Source organism: Nansenia antarctica (genome assembly GCF_963989245.1).
Source record: "Nansenia antarctica genome assembly, chromosome: 17".
In the NCBI taxonomy this organism is placed as follows: domain Eukaryota; kingdom Metazoa; phylum Chordata; class Actinopteri; order Argentiniformes; family Microstomatidae; genus Nansenia; species Nansenia antarctica.
This window is the reverse complement of record NC_137687.1, coordinates 17373391-17383878: the sequence shown is the minus strand read 5'-3', so window position 1 is coordinate 17383878 and position 10488 is coordinate 17373391. Positions and strand designations below refer to the sequence as shown.

Sequence of the window (10488 nt, the reverse complement as noted above, 5' to 3'; positions counted from 1 at the left end):
CACATACACACATACACACATACACAGGTAGGTGAGACACACATACGCACAACAGGTGAGACACACTCACACACATAACAGGTGAGACACACACACACACACGCACGCACGCACGCACGCACTCACTCACACACACACACACACACACACACACACACACACACACACACACACACACACACATAACAGGTAGGTGAGACAAACGCACGCGCTCACACACACACACACACACACACACACACACACATACATAACAGGTGAGATACACACACACACGCACACGCTCACACGCACGCACACACACACACAAACACACACACACACACACACACACACACACACACACACACACACACACACACACACACACATACATAACAGGTGAGATAGACACACACACACACACACACACACATACATAACAGGTGAGATACACACACACACACACACACACACACACACACACACACACATAACAAGTGAGACACACACACTTAACCAGCTCAGTGACCTTGTGGTTAGAGTGTCCGCCCTGAGATTGGGAGGTCGTGAGTTCGATCCCCGGCCGAGTCAAACTATAAAAATGCTACCCGATGCCTCCCAGCTTGGCACTCAGCATTAAGGGTTTGGGGGTAAGACCCTGCGACATAAAGGCGTCATGTCCAGGGGGGAGTACTCGTACTTGACCTCTACCCTCCTGCCATTGGCTGACGGGAGGATAAGCTCCCAGGATCAAAGGAATCGATGGTCAGAGATTCAGAGATTAGGAAGCAAAGCCAAGACAGACCTCCAGACCTAAACGCTTTGGTCGAAAAACACAGACAGGCAGGCAGGCAGACCCCCTATAACACACGTGCATACACACACACACACACACACACATCACACACACACACACACACACACACACACACACACACACACACACACACACACACACACACACACACACATCACACACCCTGCACGTGTGAGCTGTCACGTTTCCCAGCAGAGAGAATAAAGGTAGTTTACAGAGCAGACAGATGGACATGAGCAGGTCCACCTCCTCTCTCTGTAAACCTTCTGTCTCTCAATAACACGGCTGTTTACCCCAGACACACAACTACCACTCCGCTGACACACACTGTTAGGTTAGGGTGTGTGTGCGTGTGTGTGTGCGTGTATGTGTGTGTGTGTGTGTGTGAGTGTGTGTGTGTGTGTGTGTGTGTGAGAGAGTGTGTGTGAGTGAGAGTGTGTGTGTGTGTGTGTGTGTGTGTCTGTGTGTGTGTGTGTGTGTGTGTGCGTGTGTGCGTGTGTGTGTGCGCGTGTGTGTGTGTGCGTGTGTGTGTGAGAGTGTGTGTGTGAGTGTCACCACACACTCTCACACGCACACACACGCACACACTGGTTAGCGTAGACCAGGGTTCGAGTTATGTGGGAGGCAATGGGAGCTGAGCTCCCATAAGGAAGGTCTGAGCTCCCATGAAAGCAGTAAAATCATACATCTGTGGGGGTCGCTAATAATACATTACCACAACCATTATTTGATCAAAAATGTCAATGTAATATATTTATATGTAATATGTAATATTTATTTATATGAGAAATATTCTAAAATAAACACGTTTTCCAAAAGAACTACGCGCACCAGCATTAATCTCCTGTGAATGACAGTATGCCTTTGACTGCCTGCACTTTACCACCAAGACACTATGGGGCGCAGTAGAATATTGTGCAACAGCAGAATATGATCGTTGAGAGCTTGCGAACGTGATTATTGAGAAGAAAACATTCAGTAGCTAGCTATCATGCCGCCCCAAAAAAGGCCACTGCTGCCGACCGAGTCGACAAGCCTGGAAAGTTTCGGGTTTTCAACCAAGAAACCAAACTTGAATTCAGCTGCACCTGTTATGACACCTAACGTTGAAACTGTTGAAATAGCAGAGCTCAAACAAATCCAAGTGCTTCCGAAGAAAGTAGCAGAACTCACCTCCAGTATGTATAAGGAGACAGCTAGTTCGTTCAGGGCAGCCTATACTGTCGCTAAAGAAAGGATACCTTATACAAAACTGAATCCAATTATGAAACTTAATGAGATGAATGGCGCGACAGTTGGCCCCTGCTCACCGATCCGATCATTCATGTGCCCAGATTGTAGAGCACATTGCACAAGAGATGAAACAAATTCATTTCTAATGTCAAATCACTTGATTCCCGTAGTAGCATAACATTAGATGAAAGCACAATTCATGGAGGAGCATACATGATTATTTATGTCAGGTGCGATGTCACTGGAAATGGAGATGTGGACAATGTGTCGTGCTAACAGGGAAAGTGAATGGACTGTATAGCAAAAACAACAAAATTATTGGCCGAGATACCCGTAACTATCGCTTATAGCTGTTGTTTCATGTGGTGCTGTTGATGTGGTGAAATGAATAGCCTATGGCTAATTAAAACTTGTAAGTCCCATCGCTGTGTGGGCATGATTCGCGCGCGTGCATGAGAACGTTTCGCACTGTTATTTTGGAGACCCCCACAAAGCTCAGCTTATAACTCGAACCCTGGCGTAGACAGATCGAACAGACCGAGGTCAGAACAGAGAGAAGCACAGGTCTGTTTGGAACATTGAGGACGTACTGAATAATTATGAATTTATACATTAAATATCACTTTTTCTCCTCTCCTCTCCTCACTGTCTGTGTGTCTGTCTGTCTGTCTGTGTGTCTGTGTGTCTGTCTGTCTGTCTGTCTGTCTGCCTGTCTACCTGTCTGTCTGTCTGTCTGCCTGTCTGTCTGCCTGTCTGCCTGTCTGTCTGTCTACCTGTCTGTCTGCCTGTCTGTCTACCTGCCTGTCTGTCTGTCTACCTGTCTGTCTACCTGTCTACCTGTCTGTCTACCTGTCTGTCTGTCTGTCTGCCTGTCTACCTGTCTGTCTACCTGTCTGTCTACCTGCCTGTCTGTCTGTCTACCTGTCTGTCTGTCTGTCTACCTGTCTGTCTGTCTGTCTGTCTGTCTACCTGTCTGTCTTTCAGCGTCTCCTGAAGGGCATCACTCCAGTGCCCAGCGGCCCTCACACACATGACATCATCATCACCAACGCAGTCTGACCCTGGGCCCCCTAACACCGCCCCCTACTGGACACTACCTGTCTGTCTGTCTGTCTGCCTGTCTGTCTGTCTGTCTGTCTGCCTTCCTGCCTGTCTGTCTGTCTACCTGTCTGTCTGTCTGTCTGCCTGTCTGTCTCTCAGCGTCATCGTCACCAACGCAGTCTGACCCTGGGACGCCCCCTAACATCGCCCTCTACTGGGCACAGAGCACAACTGCAGGAGCGGGACCCCCCTCCCCCCCCCCCCACCTCCTCTCCTCCAGAGACCCTCCAGAGACCCCGCGTCCTCGTCCACCAAGCGCAGCAAGGAGGTGGGGAACCTGGGCTACTGACTGACAGCAAGCCCCCCCCCCCCCCCCCTCCCTCGCTCCCTCCCTCTCTCTCACTCACTCTCTCCTGGATCATCTCGTTGAACCTAACTCGTTAGTTGCTAATGTCATCAGTGTTGTGTTAGCAGCCCACACCTCTTATACCTCTGAGACATCTGGCCTGTATCTGATCTTAAAGCATTCCAGATCAACCAGACAGGAGGATTTTAGACGCCACAACTCAAAGTGGATATGAAACGTCATATGAAGCTCGCTCACATTTAGATACAGTCAGATGCCTGTGGAGGCTGGTGGAGGTAGAAATCGGAGGACGGGGCTCATTCCCCATTCCTATGATGTCTTATGGACTACAGAAGACGATTCTGTAGTCCATAAGACGTCCTAAAGACGTCATCTGGACGTCCTAGAAAGATGTCATCTGGGTGTCCTAGAAAGACGTAATCTGAACCCACATTCTGGCTTCCCTGAAGTTTTGTTTTGTTAAAAGAAGTAGAAGCCGCACACTCAAGTTCCAGACTGTGCAACAAATTGTGGTTTTGGCCGTAGCCTTTGTCAAGTCTTAAATAATCTTAAACACGTGTTTTTTACCACTGGTTATTCCTTTCCGTGTATTACAATCAGTCCATCCTCCGATTTCTACCTCCACTAGCCTCCACCTGTGAGATACATAGTTCTGTCATGTCGTCAAAACAACAATGGATTTAAGATTATAATCAAATATTCCGACGCTTCGTACCACATTCTGTTCCTGTTCCTGAGTCAGTCATGAGTTATGTGTTCTGATATTTTAACTGCATATTCTTCGCAAAATTCAGGTATTTTTTTAAATTTTCCTAAATGAAGCCAAATATTACATGGATATGTTTAACAGGCGTTTCGACTATTATGTTGCCAGTCATGGTTTAACACTAGAACAGCTGTGACTATAAGAGCCGCCTCGGGGGGTCAAATGACCGTAGTCTTTAGAATGGAAAGCTGCTATTTACACACAACGACCACTAGTTGGCCGCTTGTAAATTAGCCTGCCTCACACAAAAAAACTGCAACATAGCTTCATACTAGCTTATCCTGATGTGATTTAGAAAATGTAAGGATGCTGGGTGGTAGAACGCACATATCTAGGAAAAGTCATGAAAGGAGGGTCCTGAAATTTGATCGAGTGCAAAGATATATTTAAAAAAAATACTCACAGGGTCAAATGACCCCACCCATGTCTGTTCTAGTGTTAAGGGCAGCCATTTTGTCTGGTGTGGCGTGGTGAGGCGTGGTGAGGTGAGGTGAGGAGGGAGTTGATCAGGGTAGGCTGGAGGTAGAAATCGGAGGAGGGACTCATTGTAATGCATGAATGAGGACTGGTAGCAAACCCATGCAAATGGTATCAAACCCATGTATGACTATTACCATTCCTTATCCTGTTCCATGCATTACAATGAGTCAATCCGTGTGTGTGTGTGTGTGTGTGTGTGTGTGTGTGTGTGTGTGTGTGTGTGTGTGTGTGTGTGTGTGAGTGCGTGCGTGCGTGCGTGTCGGAAGGAATTGGTGGGGAGAGAGAATCAGCCCCATCCCAGATTGAGCTGTCTGGGGTTCTATATTATTGCAATATAAAGATGTGTATTTATTTCTAATAATTATTATTATTACAGTCAAATCTACGTATGCTTATACTGTATGTATTTGTATCTCATTTACCATAAACTGACACACTCATGGTGATTTTTATCATTTGTTTTCTTTTGATTTAGTTATTCTACAAACCACTTTTTTGTTTGTTTTTAACAGTGATTGCCTTTAGTGGGAACCAAATATTGAAATATCAATGATCATAACTGTTTTCATCTCCATGGTTCTGCCCAAGGATGTGTCTGAAAATGGGTCTTTGGTTATGACCAAATAAGGTGTTGTGTGTCCTGTGGGAGTCAGAGTAACACACATGTGTGTTTAGTAAGTCTTGGTAACGGCGTATCCCACTATTCTGTGAATAACTGTCAATTTCCTAGAATGAAGTGTGCGTGTGTGTGTGTATACACGTCTGTTTGCGTGTGCGTGCTTGCGTGTGTGTGTATACTTCTGTTTGCGTGCATGAGTCTGTGTGTGTGTCTATGTCTGTGTATGTGTCTGTAATTGCGTGTGTGTGTGTGTGTGTGTCTGTATGCGTGTACATTATGAGCAGAGGTAGAAGTGTGAAACCACTTTGTCAGTTCTGTCAATGTGTGCATGCAAATGTATGTGTGTGTGTGTGTGTGTGTGTGTGTGTAAATGTGTGTGTGTAAACCGTGTTTGGATGTTTCGTGTGTGAAGTGATCTTCTCGCTGTTGTCTTGTTTTTTCCCGCCAAAATAATGAAGGACTGTTGAAGTAAACCTCTCTCGTACCTCCAGAATTACCTAGGATCTATATGTCCGTCTGTAAAAGATTGTATTGAGAAATAAACCTGTATAGAATAAATATATACATATATATATATGAATTAATAGATAAATAAAAGACATAAATAAAGTACAGTCTGCCTCTTGCATTTTTTGTGTGTTTGAAATTGACTTTGTTTTGTTGTCTTTTTCCATATCGAAAATACCGGCATACACTCTTAGAAAAAAAGGTTGTAGTTAGTGCCAAAACAGGGTTCTACGTTTGACTTTGTACAGGAACTCTGTTTGGGTTCAGTTTAGAACCAGTTTAGAACTTGTTTGGGTTCCGTTTATCTTAGGGTTGTTGAGCCCTAAATGGCACCAAAAGGGTTCTACAAAATTGTTCTTCAAAGCCTTCCGCTACAGGGCCAAAATGTGAAGAACCCTTTTTTGGAGAGTGTAGATATGTGACACAGTCTGATCATTTGCTTCACATGTCAGCAACCAATCAAAATGTTCAGACTTTTATTTTGCACAGAACTGTTTCAACGGTGTTGGGAATCACACACAACACAAACTCGCTAGGCAAGCCAAAATACTGCTAAGATAATGGATTGGGTGAGTAATCCCCACTGCTACCTAGTTAACTATATCACTACTTTACATTGTTAGCAGACTCACAAAACAAGCTGTGTTAGTTGACTCATTGTGTGTCATTGATTTTCAACAACGCGAAAATGTATTCACATTTTTCGAAAGAAAAGTCGATCAGACATGAGAACCAAAGCATTCGAACGTGTCACAATGTTCTGGGTCTGAAATGTGTATGAGACTAATGGGGCTTTGAGAAGGTTGTGATGTAAAGTCACATGATTCAGGAATCCACCAAGGAATGGCTCAAAAGAAAGAAATGGAGAGTTCTGGAATGGTCAAATCTGAATCCTATTGAGATGTTGTGGGATGATATGAAATGGGTTGTGCATGCAAGACACCCCTCAAACATCACACAGGGTTCCCGCGCTGGTCTTAAAAAGCCGTAAAGTCTAAAATCCAGCATTCCGATTTATAAGGCCTAAAAAGGTCTTACATTTCAGCTATTAGGTCTAAAAAAATGAGGTGATAGGTCTATTTACGCGGAAATTAATCAAGCTGGAACCAATATTTATTTTGTATTAATTATCCTTCAGGCTTTTTTGTCTGTATGGCAGTGAAATCCCTAATTTCATCAATCACCTTGAGGATGACAAATTAGCTATCATAGTCTATGGTCATGGTCTAAAATTCGATTCAAATAGGTCTTTAAAAAGGTCTTAAATTTGACTTGTTGAAACTTGTAGGAACCCTGATCACACAGTGATGTTACAATCTACACCAAACATTTTAAAAACAAAGGGAGAAAGAACAAATACAAGCCAAAAATAACAAAAACATCGCCATGGTTACGTCACAAGGGCTGCATCACAGGACCACGCCTGTCTGGGTGTCTGTCATCACAGGTTCATCCAGCGGGTCTATGGTAAACACTCCAGGCTGTTCACACTCACACACACACACACACACACACACACAACCATGCTCGGATACACTGCGTGTTAGGTTTCACACGGCACACCACCATGACCCCAGACGTACTGAGTGAGTCTGATCCTCAGCACACTGTAGGACTGTACACACACACACACACACACACACACACACACACACACACTCACACACACACACACACACACACACACACATACGTGACAACAACAGCTGGTGAAACCAGGAACAAGTCGGAAGCCAATCAAATGTTGGGACTAGTAGTGGGGATTACTCACTGAACCCATTGCATCGCAATGTTTTGGCTTGACTAGCGAGCGTGTCGTTGGTTTTCAACAACGTTGATTGATGAATGTATTTCGGGACTTTTCTGAATAAAAGTCTGAACATTTGGTCGGTTGGTGACTTGTTCCCCCTTTCACCTGCTGCCATCACATTCATGCACATAGCAGAGATAAAGAAAGAAAGAAAGAACGTACTTTGTTTTCTTCCACTGTGACCGCGGGTGGCACCTGTTCTTATTGGAGGTTTTACTCACAATGACTGATGTATAGTGGATTAACTTAATCTAGAAACATTTACTTATTTTAAGTCGCTTTGGATACAAGCGTCTGCTAAACGACTTATATGTGAATGCCCAAGGACACCTTGACACGTGGACAGCCGGGGATCGAACCGCCGAACTCTTGCCCCTACGAGGTAGTGGCTCTACCTCCTGAGCCCCTGAGGATGCGACACATCAGACATGGGTTCGAAATAGACTCAGTTCTTTCTCAAATACATAATTACTGTCAATAAGGGTGCACTTGATTTAGCCTGTTATGTCCATCAGGGGGAGGCTGGTGGAGGTAGAAATCGGAGGCTCCGAATCCATGCAACCTCCGATTTCTACCTCCACCGGCCTCCCCTGATATCCATACAGTAATAATGAACAGCAGTGTCATAGTTCTATGAGTGCCAGACCGTCCACCCAGGGCACTGGCCAAGCTTCAACAAGTATCAGAACGTAAACAAATAAACCTGGGGTGTATTCCATCAACGTCGCTAAAGTAAAATCCAGGCTTTTTTTTTACCCCCCAGGGTCTGAAGCATACATCTATCTAACATCTAGCACGTGATGTCACAGTCAACAGGAAATGCCTTCCCTGCATACACACGCACACGCACACGCGCGCACACACACACAGACACACACACACACACACATCTCTGAAGTACATTCACTGTAGGCCAGTTCGGACAGACATAATTAGAGAGGACATACTAGTGTGTAAACAAACATATGTATAGGACACACACACACACACACATTTACGAATTACTCTGACATCAGTTTGATGTGAATTGGGCAGTGGAGGCTGGTGGAGGTAGAACACCAGGGGAGGCTGGGGGAGGTAGAACATGAGCGGAGGCTGTTGGAGGTAGAACACCAGGGGAGGCTGGGGGAGGTAGAACACCAGGGGAGGCTGGTGGAGGTAGAACACCAGGGGAGGCTGGGGGAGGTAGAACACCAGGGGAGGCTGGGGGAGGTAGAACACCAGGGGAGGCTGGGGGAGGTAGAACACCAGGGGAGGCTGGGGAGGTAGAACACCAGGGGAGGCTGGTGGAGGTAGAACACCAGGGGAGGCTGGGGGAGGTAGAACACCAGGGGAGGCTGGGGGAGGTAGAACACAGTCTCCAGTTTAGACATACATAACTGTCTGTTTGTCTGTCTGTCTGTCAGTGAATATACTCACACACACGCACACACCCGCGCGCACACTCACACTCACACTCACGCTCACACGCACGCGCACACGGCTCCAGAGCTGTCCTCTCCCCCCTCTTCTCTGTGTATTTTATTGTGGCAATTTCCTCTGCGGCTCCGTCTCCTGTGTGATGGGGCCATATCCTGTTTGGCTGTCTCCCTTATCCTGCCGGATCTATATTAAACACCAAAGCACACCGTATCCCTACGCCTCTCCGCGTACCTGTCATCTCGGCCATCTGCCTGCCTTCCCTATCAGGCCTTCCATACCATAGTATACCTGCGCCTCGTATCCTCTCTCTCTCTCTCTCTCTCTCTCTCTCTCTCTCTCTCTCTCTCTCTCTCTCTCTCTCTCTCTCTCTCTCTCACTGTTTTTGGATGTTTTTCTCTTGTCCGAGTCCTTAACCTGATCTTCCTTTTCAACCAGGAGTAACGCTGACTGAAAGTTTATTTGTATAGCACATCTCATACAACAGAAGCAACAATTCAAAGTGCTTTAGATACAGCAAAACATTCCAATAAAAAAATTACAAGAATGGATAGATAACCTGAAGGGACTAAAGGGTCATTCACCATCAACGACTGCTTGCCAGAGATAGAACCTCCTTTATCGCAGAATAATAATAATAATAATAATAATAATAATAATAATAATATGTTTTATTTGTATAGCTTACATTAGTGTATAGAATGACTCAGGCAGCATCTGGTTTGTCTTTCTTCTGTCCTTCCCCTATCACTGAGCTTAGGGTGTGTGTGTGTGTGTGTGTGTGTGTGTGTGTGTGTGTGTGCGTATGTGTGTGTATGGGGGGGGCGGGGGGGGGGGTTCTCCACTATTTGATTGCTATGTTATCCTTAAAAATGCATTCTCTCCCTCTCTCTCTCTCCGCCTCTCTCTCTCTCATCCCTGTGTCTCTTCATGGTTGCCCTACTCCCCGGCCTACTCCAGATCCTCCCCCGTGATAGGGCGGCGCTGTGAAGACAGGAAATGAAGGCCCTTTTTCCCCCGCAGCCTTTTATCAGGGGCGGCGTGGTTCTCGGCTCCATCGTTGGGCCCTAATGAACTCATTTTGCACACGGAGAATATTATCTTATCTCCACAGACATCCCCCTCTCCTCCTCTCCTCTCATCTCTCCTCCCCTGCTTCCTCAGTCCACCATCATCATCCACAGTTCATATTATTGTTCTCCAGAATTATGAGAAATGTCCCCCCTGTCGTCTGCCCCCCCCCCCCCCATCCCCCCCAAGATGTTTTTTTTTCATTAAGGGTGTCCCTAGGAACAGAGAGAGAGAGACAGAGACAGAGAAACACAGAGAGAGAGAGACAGAGAGAGTGACAGAGAAACAGAGAGAGAGACAGAGACAGAGAGAGGGACTGAGAAACAGAGAGAGAGAGACAGAGACAGAGAGAGGGACAGAGAAACAGAGACAGAGA

At 45.9% G+C, this 10488-nt stretch overlaps 1 pseudogene across 1 annotated transcript in view; it reads left to right on the top strand.

The window, feature by feature from the left end:
* LOC308172454 (sodium-dependent serotonin transporter-like) overlaps positions 1-3377 on the top strand; it is a 23447-nt pseudogene extending 20070 nt beyond the window's left edge. Inside the window, exon 8 of the transcript XR_013938066.1 lies at positions 3017-3377. The product of XR_013938066.1 is annotated as a sodium-dependent serotonin transporter-like (transcript). The remainder of the gene's footprint in view (positions 1-3016) is intronic.
* The last annotated feature ends 7111 nt before the right edge of the window (positions 3378-10488 follow it).